Source organism: Nyctereutes procyonoides, unplaced genomic scaffold (genome assembly GCF_905146905.1).
Source record: "Nyctereutes procyonoides isolate TBG_1078 unplaced genomic scaffold, NYPRO_anot_genome, whole genome shotgun sequence".
NCBI lineage: Eukaryota > Metazoa > Chordata > Mammalia > Carnivora > Canidae > Nyctereutes > Nyctereutes procyonoides.
Window position 1 is genome coordinate 15074166 of NW_026575043.1, and position 11716 is coordinate 15085881.

The window sequence follows — 11716 nt, forward strand, 5'->3', positions numbered from 1 at the left end:
GTGCACACACTATAAAATTCAAAATGTACAATAATGAACACGTAAGAAGTAAATCTCTCTCATACTCTTATTCCCTGGCTATCCAGTTCCCCTCTACATAAGCAACTATAATTCCAATTTCTTGCATATACTCCCAGAGATATTGTCTTCATGTGCAAGCACATACATATATGTTTTTTTCACAAGTGACAACATGCTGTTCTGCACCTTCCTTTCACATCTCTCAGTATATGATGGAGAAAATTCTAAGTCAGTGTAGAGACCTACCTCCTTCCTTTTTAAGAAATGCGTAGAATTCCATTATATGTATATTACCATAATTTATGTAATCAGTTCCCTTCAGATGGAAATTCAGATGGTTTCCAATCTTTTACTATTATAAGTCAATGCTGCAATAAAGATCTCATACAGGCATCATTTTACACATTGCCTGAATATACTTGGGATAAATTCCTAGAAGTCGAATTGTCAGATCAAAGGAAATGTGTATTTTTACTCTTGATAGTTATTGCCAAATTACTCTTCATAGAGATTTCACCAGTGTCTACCTTTGCTGACAAAATATGAGAGCCTATTTCCCCAAATCTTCAACACTACAGTGGGTTATGCAATCTTATGGGTAGACATGGCATCTTGATATAGTTTTAATTGGTATTATTCTTATTTTGAATGAGACTGAACACCTTTTTACATTTCAGATGTTTCTTAATAGGTATTATCTATATGTATTTTATATGCACAGACTTTTATATCTTTTGTTTATATTTCTATGTGGGGTTTTTTTATTGAACTCTAAGATTTTGTAGCGGATAGCGTCCGAGACACCCTGGATGACCTTCACCTCTTGGTATCCACCTTCATTCATAGCCATCTCCTACACTATACCAGGTTGGTCTCACTGACCAGTAGTATTTGACAGAAATGATGGTATGTCATTTTCAAATTAGCTTGTAAAATACATTTGGCTTCTCTTGGTGACTCCCTCTCTTGAGTCACTTATTCTGGGGCAAAACCAGCTGCAAAGTCACCCAGCTGCTGATGGAGAAGTCCATGTGATGAGAAACTGGTGCCTTCAGCAAGTGGCCAGTGAGGAACTGAAATTTCCTGCCAAAAATCACATGAACGACTTTTGAAGGAGACCCTCCAGCCCTAGCTGAGCCTTCAGATGAGACCATAGCCCTAACTGACTGCAGCCTTGATTGTAATCTTATGATGGACTCTGAGCCACACCACCCAACTAAGCTGTTCCTATATTCTGAAAAACTCAGAAATTGAGAGGTAAGGAATGTTGTTGTTCTAAGTTTGTAAACTTGGGGGTAATTTGTTATTCATCAATCAATCATAAATATAGAGCTCTACATATATTAAGACTATAAGTCACAAATACTTCTCCCTATTCGTTGAATGTCTATTTTTCTTCTTCCTGATGATGTCTTTCTTTTTTATGTTCTTTATTTCTTGCCATGCAGAATTTTAAATCTTTACATAGTGAAACTTACCAATTTAGAGGATGATTTTTAATACCTAGAAATTACTAAAAAGAGCCTACTAAACAGTATTTCAAATTTCATTTTCCTCCATTTCTAACAATAAAGGGTCGGGCCATTTAAACCAAACTTCCTGCTAAAATCAACTAAAAATAATGGAAAAATATTTTTCTAATCTCTTTAAAAACATCAAAGCAATAAGATAATAAGAAATTATCATGCCAAGGCCTAAGAGACTCCAAGAACCTAAAAAGGCAAGAAAAGAAAAAAATCCTTTTGTCCTGAAGACATATGCTGGGGACATATGTAACCTTTTTTGAATACCTTACGGGGTAAGAAGGACAGCAGTCAAATCTTAGTGTCTACTGGGTCAAAAAGCTAATATTAGATACCTCTTTTGTATTAACCCAGAATCCCAAAAGAAGAACCCCTCAGGCTGAAGATAACTACTTATTCCTCTCCCCTCAAAAAACTTCCCAAGATATAAGTATCTTAATTTTGAATAGAGCAAAGGAGAGGGGTAAACACACGCTCACACACACACACACACACACACACACACACATAATCTGTCTCTGATTAGTAGACACCAGCCCCCTGCAAAATTATAACCTAACTTAAAAACCCAGGGTGAGTCAGAAAACTTTAAGCCATGACTTAATTTGAATTGGTTACAGAGAGGTAGACATTTGGGCACAAATGTCTGGCAGAAGCAAATGCAAAACTGAAGAAGAGTTCTTTCACCCAAGCCATGGTAAACACAAAAAAATCATGTCTCAGAGATAGTGAGCAGTACAAAGTCATGGTGTAACTAAGCCACAAGAAAAGAAGTTATAAACAGCAGGAAAAAAAAAAAAACAGCTGAAGAAAAACACCCCACTATCTAAGTAGATCCTGAAAGACTTCAGGTTCTTGAAATATCAAGAGGCAAATTATAAAATAGCTATGTTTAAAGAAATGAGAATTAAAAATATCCACAGTAAACAGGAACTTGGGAGGGAAAGAGTGACCTAACAGATTTGAAAAATAACCAAATGGAACATCTAGAAATGAAAAACACAAAAATGCAAATTAAAAACTCAATGGATGAGTTTGAGAGCAGAATCAACAAAGCTACAGAGAACAAAAAGACAGATCAAAAGAAATTATTCCTACTGTAGACACAAATGGGAAACATAAGTGGGTAGTTAGAGAAATGGAAGGTTGAAGGAGGTTTACCATGTGCAAGACCCAGAGAAAATTACATAAACTACCAATCACCAGCATGAATGAGTGAATCTATCAATGCTAGACAATACAAAGCCAATATACAAAAAGCAATTGTCTTGCTATATGTTAGTAGTAAATATTTGGAAAATAATATTTTTTAAAAGATTTTATTTATTTATTCATGAGAGACACACACAGAGAGAGGCAGAGACATAGGCAGAGGGAGGAGCAGGCTCCCCGTGGGGAGCCCGATGCAGGACTCTATTCTAAGATCCGGGATCATGCTCTGAGCTGAAGGCAAATGCTCAACCAGTGAGCCACCCAGGTGCCCAGAAAATAAGATTTTTAAAAGTACCATTTATAATAGTGTAAAAACATAAAGGTCTTAGGAATTTTTTGTATTAAACTGGAAGGTATATACAGTAAAATGCACACATCTTACACATCCAGTTTGATGAGTTCTGACAAATGCATCTAAATGTGTATCATATTCCACACCTCCATCCATCAAGATAGAAAACATTTCCATCACTCCAGAAAGCTCCTTCATCTCAGTCAATACCTGTTCTACCTCCCAACTCCGGACAACCAGTTTTCTGATTCCTTTCACCGTAGTTTAGTGTTATCTATACGGGATTTCATATAAATTATATAGAATGCACTCTTTTGTGTCTGGCCTCTTAGCCTCAGCACAGACATGATGTTCTCAAGATTTCCATGTCTTTGCATCCAGATTTCATCTTTTTTGTTGCTTTTGAGTGTGTATGGATATAACGCAATCTGGTTTCTCATTTTCCTACTGTTAGACATTTGGGTCAATTATAGTTTGAGTCATTATAAATAAAGTTGCTATGAACAGTCCTATACAAGTACTTTTGTGGATACATATTGAGGCATTTTCTCTTTTCTCCTAGGGAAATACTTAAAAGTGGAATTGCTGAATCAAAATGCTCTCACCCCATGGTACTGGGATTATTCATAAAAGTGCCTGCCATTGGACTATAAGCTCTTGAAAGCAGGACCAGTTTCGGTTCATTGGCTTATCTCTGATACCTTGCACAATGAAAGGTATACAGAAGGCATTAACTATGTATTTCTTGAGTAAATATATTGAGGAGAAATATAAAAAAACACAAAATGTATAAGCAGACAATTTGTCTTCAATCCAGCTTATCTTGATTATGCCATGGTACATTTCAAGGACATGACCACCTTTTTGACAATTTTGGAAAATAAATCCCATGAAAAAGGCCCAAGGACTTTGGAATCTCTAATGATAACTTTCTCTAATGATAATTTTAAGTAGTTAATATTTATTGAGCCCTAACAATGTAAAAACCAATTTACAAGGATAATCACATTCATTTCTTGTACTCTGGAAAGTCAGTGCCAGGAATCAAGGTTTAGAGAAGTTTGGGAGTTTGCTTAATGTCACCCAGCCAGAAATCAGTAGACCAGTCATGTATATGAAGGAGGGATTTTGATTTGTTATTTTAATAAGTATTATTTCAATGCTTATTTTGAAAAAAGCAGTTTCAGTCCAAGTTTTCTTATACCAGAAATAAAAATGATCATAACAAAATTTGCATCATCTATGTACTATGAGGATCAAATACGATAATTTACTTAATGATAATTTATTCCATAAACAGAAAAGCATGATAGGTAGACTCTCATCCTCATCGTCATCATCATCATCATCATCATCACTGTTTGACCACCTACTAACTCAGGTATATGACGGTTAACTTGTAAAAAGGGGATACCAGTACCTACCATCATGTTGTGGCAATTCAAAGACATGATGTATATTGTATCACCCGTGGCTTGTTCACACCTTGGTTCTTTAAATTCCTGGCCAGCTGGTCACTCCTGGTAGATTGGTGGGCTCTTAATCAGAATCTTCCCTTTCTCAGCCATACCAAAGGTTTGCCCAGAGCCACTAATCAGAATGTCCGATAGAAAAGTATCTGGTGCCAATCACATCAGGTTCCAGCAACTTGTCCAAGTATTTTCAAATACCACATGCTTTGTTCTCTCGTGGAAGCTTTCAAGTTTTTAGTTTAAAAGCTATAGCTCTGACTGTTTGGTAATATGAACAAAGTAAAAGGTGATCAATTTTTCTAAAAGTAAAGTCCCTCACTTACAACTCTATTCATTTTTATAGAAATAGAAACCAGGAAATATAATTTAAACTTTGTTTAGCTCTTTTTAGTTATCATTGGAGCCTTGAAACACTGAAATTATATTATCCTCGGGGAAAGCATCATTTTCATAGGGAATTTCCAAGTTACAAGGCCTCACTGAATCACAGGCCATGTTCACAGTCCTTCTGACCTCCTGGCAACATAAGGGGTTGGTGGCCAGGTTGGTTCTACGACAGCAATTGGCACACAACCCTATTCTCAGCCAAGCCTGTGCCTGTCAAACAAAGTGACCACATAGATGCCATGGCCCTCAAACGCTGCCAAGTCCCCTGACTATGCCCTGCCTTCTCCTACGCTGCCTTCTCTTACTTCTCCTACGGATGGACCATCAATGTCTAGTCAATGTGAAGAACCTCAGGTTAACAGGATCTGTCAGGACAGATGCGACCCTGCCCAGAGTCGGGCCCTTACGTTGCTCCCAGCCCATCTGGCCTGAAGCCAATGAGGTGCTTGGGCCTGTTTCCCATCCTCGCTAAGCTCCTCCTGCAGCAGCTGCTTCTACCACCCATGCGCTCTGCCCCTCCCACTGTCACTTGGCCACTGACTTTCTGGCACACTCCCCATTTCTGTTCCAAGTGTTACAGATAAACTGCTACCCAAGGTTGCTAAATTGATATACTTTTATAGCTTTCTCTATTGAGGTCACATTGACAGCTTTTTCTTTATTTAGGAACTTAAATGAAGTCCTCAGGTCGGCATACTGGGAAGCCAATCATCACAGCACCACACCCAACTCCTCTTCTCCCTCCACCTACTCTGTGCTCTGCAGTCAACACTCACTCCCTGATTGCTTCTAGCCCCAAATAGGACTTCCACTTCACCAGAGATCTCTTACCGGGAATCACAGGAAATAACTTTATTTCCCTTTGCAGGAGACTAGATGCAAATATGGTAAGTGGAGGAGGTCATGGTTGTAGTAGTCTTTTTCCTTAAAATGCAGAGGCCTTTCTGGCAAAGGGTCCTCAGAGCCCCGCTGGCCATATATAAATTGATTGAAGGGCCCTGGGATTAGCTAGTCAAAACACATAGACTCGTGATCACAGGAAATCACAGGAAATAACTTTATTTCCCTTTGCAGGAGACTAGATGCAAATATGGTAAGTGGAGGAGGTCATGGTTGTAGTAGTCTTTTTCCTTAAAATGCAGAGGCCTTTCTGGCAAAGGGTCCTCAGAGCCCCGCTGGCCATATATAAATTGATTGAAGGGCCCTGGGATTAGCTAGTCAAAACACATAGACTCGTGATCAGCTGCTCCCAAACTTGTTATAGCCTCAAACCCCAACATTTCATCCAAGAACATAGTGGTGAGGACTGAATATGGTGGGCACCCAATCCCACCCCTTTCCCCAGCCATTCCCAGAGGCCCCTGAGACAACTCTGATGGATGCAGTGGTTTTGTGTTTGTGTGTGTGTGTGTGTGTGTTTAAGATTTATTTGTTTGAGAGAGAAAGAATGAAAGAGAGAGAGAGGTACAGGAAGACAGGGAGAGAGCATCTCAAGCAGAGTCCACACTGAGCATGGAGCCCCATGTGGGGCTCAATCTAATGACCCTGAGATCATGACCTGAACCTAAATCAAGAGTTAGACGCTGAATCAACTGAGCCACTCAGGCACGCCTGTGTTTTATGGTTTTTGTGGTTTTTTTTTTTAACTATGCTTTCTTATCATTTCTTTTCAAAAATAACATTTCTCGTTTCATTGATTTCCCAATCTGTCAGTGGCAAGAATGCAGGGAGTCTAAAAAGGCACAAACTTCTAGTCCATTACACATGAGGATGTAAACCCTAGATGCGAATGTGAACCAATTGGAATATATGTTTCTGAGATTCCAGCCCATTCTGAGGAATGGTCAAGGAAACATCTTCCCTGGAGACCCCCACAGTAGCAGATGCTTGTTGCTCCATTTGACCTTCAAGTTCAACTGGAAGCAAGTGCTTTAAACCTAAACAAGCTGCTCAAGCTCCCAGGAAATGGTCCCTGAGTGCCTAAATGTTCTGCCTCAGTTTTTTTTTTTTGTAAAGTCCATTCCTTTTCACAAAGACTGACATATAAATTACTCCATTTATTTATTAGAATGAAGGCACACTTATTTATTGGAATATCAACATGCAGAAGAATGACACCAAAAATTATAGCAGCTCAGAGAAGACAGGTCATATGTATGAGCCTGAAAAAAAGTGAAGGCAGAGACACAGTTCAAATAATAGATTACATTTATGGTATTTGTCATAGTTTACAACGTATTTTTACATATATGATCTATAATAATCCGGGTTCTTGGTGGCAAATAACAGAAGCTATTTCTGGATGGTTGCAGCCAAAAGGAATGCATCAGAAGGACAGGGTACAGTTCACAGAATTTACATGAGCCTCAAAGCATGGAGAACAGTCAGGAAAGAAAGGGACCTGGTTCCAAGTGGCACAACCAGTCATACCATGGTCACATCTTGTCTGGAATCTGTGCTAGGCTCTGCTATCACTGCCACTGGCCTCAGGGGTTGACCTCTAGTAGTCTCTGAGGCTGTGTCCCTCTCTCCAGATCCAAAGTTCCAGGTGAGCACACCTGATTGACCACACCTGTGCCCTTGCTGTTGGGGCAGCAGGGGGCAGTGGGAGAGAAGAAAGAGTCTTCATTCCCCTCACCCTTCACCCCTTGGTGTTCAGTACTGACTAGCTGTATTAGTTTCTATTGCTGCATAATAACGACTAGCTTTAAAATGACACTAATTTATTATCTCACAGCTTCTGTGGGTGACAATTCCAGTATAGCCTCTAGTTGAGATTTCTGGTCATGGCCTCACTAGACTGTATTCAAGGTGTTGACTGGGCTGCATTCCCATTAGGAGGCTCGCCTGGAAAAGAATCTGTTTTTAAGCTCCCTTAGATGACAGCAGAATTTTTTATTTGCAGTCGTAGGTCTGAAGCCCCTGTGTTGTTGGTAGCTGCCAGCTGGGACTTTTGTCAGCTCCCTGGAGCCACATTCAAATCCTTGCCATGTCCACAGGCCCACCCTCCATGGATAGCTCATGGCATGACTGTTGACTTCTTCAGAGCTAGTAAGAGTATCTTTCTGGTTTTATCCTCTCCCTGTAGGAGAACTCTAGTTCTTCTCTTGAAGGCTCACCTGATTAAGCCATGCCCACCCTTTTGATTAACTCCTAGTCAACTGATTTGTAATTGGTTCATAGCAGCAAAATCCTATTATAGTCACAGGTCTTGCCCACACTTAAGGAGTGAAGATTATATATAACAGGGTATATAATATAAACCAGTAGGTGGGAATCTTAAGGCCCATCTTTGAATTCTGCTTATCTCACTTTATCTCATCGGAGCAGCAGATCAGGTAAAAATTTTCCAGCTTTAGAGAGGAAAAAAAATTTCTGAGAAGCTGGAGTGATTTGGTTCTAGCCACAGTGTTAAGAAGTGGTTGACGTCAGAACTTTCTGCTGTGTTCTTTCCGAACGTAAATGGAAATAAATAGTACCAAACATAAACATTCATGAAAATAAATTATTTGATGCTTGGTGCTATAGGTTCTGATGGAAAGAAGAAAGGAAGAGTGAAGGTGAGAAATTATGACTAATGAGCCCATGGCCTGCTACGGGAGGCCCTTCTTGAGCTGTAGGAAACAATGCCAGCAAAGAACATGAGCTGTCTGTTTGATGTCAGAGAGAGTGACATGCATCTGGGACATGATAGCTATATTTAAAAGAAGGAATTAACAACAAGTTTCAAAGGTGAATATGCGAGGTACCAAAGGTCTCCAGAAAAATGAAGCAGGATCTAGAGACATTGCCACCGAGACCTCGCAGTCTTCTCTAGAGTCGAGCTAGTCCCCCTGCATGTTCTTTGCTTCCTCTTCTCCACTTCACAGCTCGGAGATCACTCTGTCTCCCAAGGAATCTTTCCTTCGACATGGTTATCAACGGGAACTCGAGTTTATATCAAACTAACCATATTATTTCCTTCATCATCATCCTGAAGATGTCCCCCAAAAAGGTTTTTTTTTATTTAAATTTAATTTAAGTCATCTCTAAACCCATTGTGGGGCCCCAACTCAAGATCCTGAGATCAAGAGTCAGTAACAGGCTCTTCTGACTGAGCCCACCAGGCACCCCTCCCTAAAAAGTTTTTTTAAAGTTAGGATATAGAAAGATAAAAGGGGTAAGGTTCTCAGTGATACATAGTCTACAAATAACAAAATTTTGTTGTCCAAGAATATCCAAGTAAAAGCTAAATAAGTCTTTGAACCCACGTCTGTGCATGAAAAAGAGTGTATAGTAGTGAGAGCAGAGTCTTAAAAATATTCAAATATGCCTGAACACATAATAATGTCTTCAACCTCTTCTGAAATTCACATGTATGCCACAGGAAATGAGGAACAGTAAAGTTCCTGGAAATCCTTTGTGCAGATCCTGGCCCAGCCACCATCCAGCTTTATGACCTTGGAGATATAATTTAGCCTCTCTAAGCCTCAACCTTCTCATCTATAGAGATAAAAAGTTAAACAATTTGATTTCCAAAAAACCCTTCCAACCTTAAAATTTAATAATCCTTCCCTAGGCTAGATAATGTGCAATAGTCAATATTAAGGGAAGAGCATCCTCCTCTTTCATCTTAGATGAGAGGGCTATCTCTATTAATCACAAGAGACCATGAACTTGATTGCATTTTGGATTACATTCAACTAAGAACATTATCCAACCCTTTTGGTTATTTTGGGATTTTTGTCGTCTATAGAACTTCTCACCATAGCTTTATATCTAGCTATTTAAAATCATGCATGTGTGTGTGTGTGCGCACACACACACACACACACACACACACACCCCAGAAATACAAAGATAGCAGCAGGGTCACCAGGTTAACGGGAAGAGTAGCTGAGTTAGCAGAGGCCTGTTAAGGCGGCCAGAGGAGGAAGAGAGAAGAATAGAAGAAATATGAGATCACCACGGCTTTCACAAATTGACATTATCCATATGTATCACCATTAATTATAATAATCACCTCCTTCTGTAACAAGTACTCTGCTTGACCCTATGCCCATGTGTTATTTATTTATTTTTTAAGCATTTCTTTCTCCTTTATCTTTTCCCTGAGCTGGTTAATTAACTGCAGTGAAAGATAAGAGGGATCTTCACGCCTGGTCTCTTTGGTCTGTTCCTGCTTCCTACTATCTTACAAAGTCCTAAGGCTTTAAAAAAAAACAATAGTACATTTAGCATGACCAAAAAGATAGCTAGTTCTGTTCTCTTAACCCCTCACTTTCAATTTTTTTTTTTTTCAGGAGAACAAGGCCCAGGGATGCTAGATCAGGCCTGGGGGTGCCTGGGTGGATCAATGGTTGAGCATCTGCCTCTGGCTCAGATCATGATCTCAAGGTCTTAGGATCAAGTCTCACATCAGGCTCCCCACAGGGAGCCTGCTTCTCCCTCTGCCTATATCTCTGCCTCTCTGTGTGTCTCTCATGAATAAACAAATAAAAATATGAAAAAAATAAATAAAAAGAATCCCAGCCCTGTTGAAAACACAACTAGAATATCTGGGACATGTGCCCACTTTATTTTTCCAATATATGCAAGAGGAATGCATATTCTTGCTGTGATCATCTTAAAAGTCCACAGTATTCTCTTCCAGGGAAATATAGAGCCACATCATTTTTAGGAAAAGAAAAAACTTTTTTCCCCCATTTTTTTCCACTTTTTTTTTGCCATTTCTGCTTCACATATCCATCCAACTCGACACAGATTGAACATCCTGTAAAGTTTCATCGAGGTAACTTCCTCACTTAACACATATATCTCCAGAGGTCTTAGAAAATGTTTATGACAACCCCACTCCTTAGATATTCTCTACTGTGCTGGAAGACTCTAAACAAATCAGTAACTCCTTGACCTTTACAAGGAGGGCATACATTACCTGTTCTTTTTTTTTTTTAAGATTTTATTTATTTATTTATGAGAGACACACAGAGAGAGAGAAAGAGAGGCAGAGACACAGGCAGAGGGAAAAGCAGGCCCCATGCAGGGAGCCCGACGTGGGACTTGATCCTGGGTCTCCAGGATCACACCCTGGGCTGAAGGCAGCGCTAAACTGCTGAACCCCCTGGGCTGCCCACACTACCTGTTCTACAAGGCCTGTGCGAGGCAGAGGTGTAGGTCATAGCAAGAATAAAAGCAGGGAAAGGAGAAAAAAAAAAAAGCAGTTTTGCATGGGATGCCTTCAGTTTCTTTGTCTCAGCTTCATCCTATAACCCTTTGCTCCTCTTATTTTTCCCACTTTTCCAGATGACTTCATCCAAATTCATGGTTTCACTTACCACCCACTCAATGACTACTTCTAAATCTATTTTCCCAGCAAAGACCTCCCTTCTGGAGTCCAGATTTATGTGTTCAAATATCTACTAAGAATCACCATTCAGATGTTTCCCAGATATCATGCATTCAGCTGTGCTGTCTTGGTGTGCTTGGGCTGCCATAATAAAACACCATGTAACGAGTGGCTTAAACAACATAGAAATTATTTCTCACGGTTCTAGAGGCTAGGAAGTCCAGGATCAAAGGGCTAGGCAATTTAGTTCCTAGTGAAGCCCTTCCTCCTTGCTGGCAGATGGCAACTTCTCACTGTGTGCTCACATGGGGCCTTTATTCAGGGCATGCTCATGGACAGAGAGAGAATTCTTGGTCTTCCTCTTCTTTGAGGAGCACTGACCTCATCATGAGGATGTCATGCTCACTACCCCATCAAACCCTAGCCATCTTCCCGAGGATCACATCTCTAAATATCATCGGGGCTCCTGGGTGGCTCAGTCAGT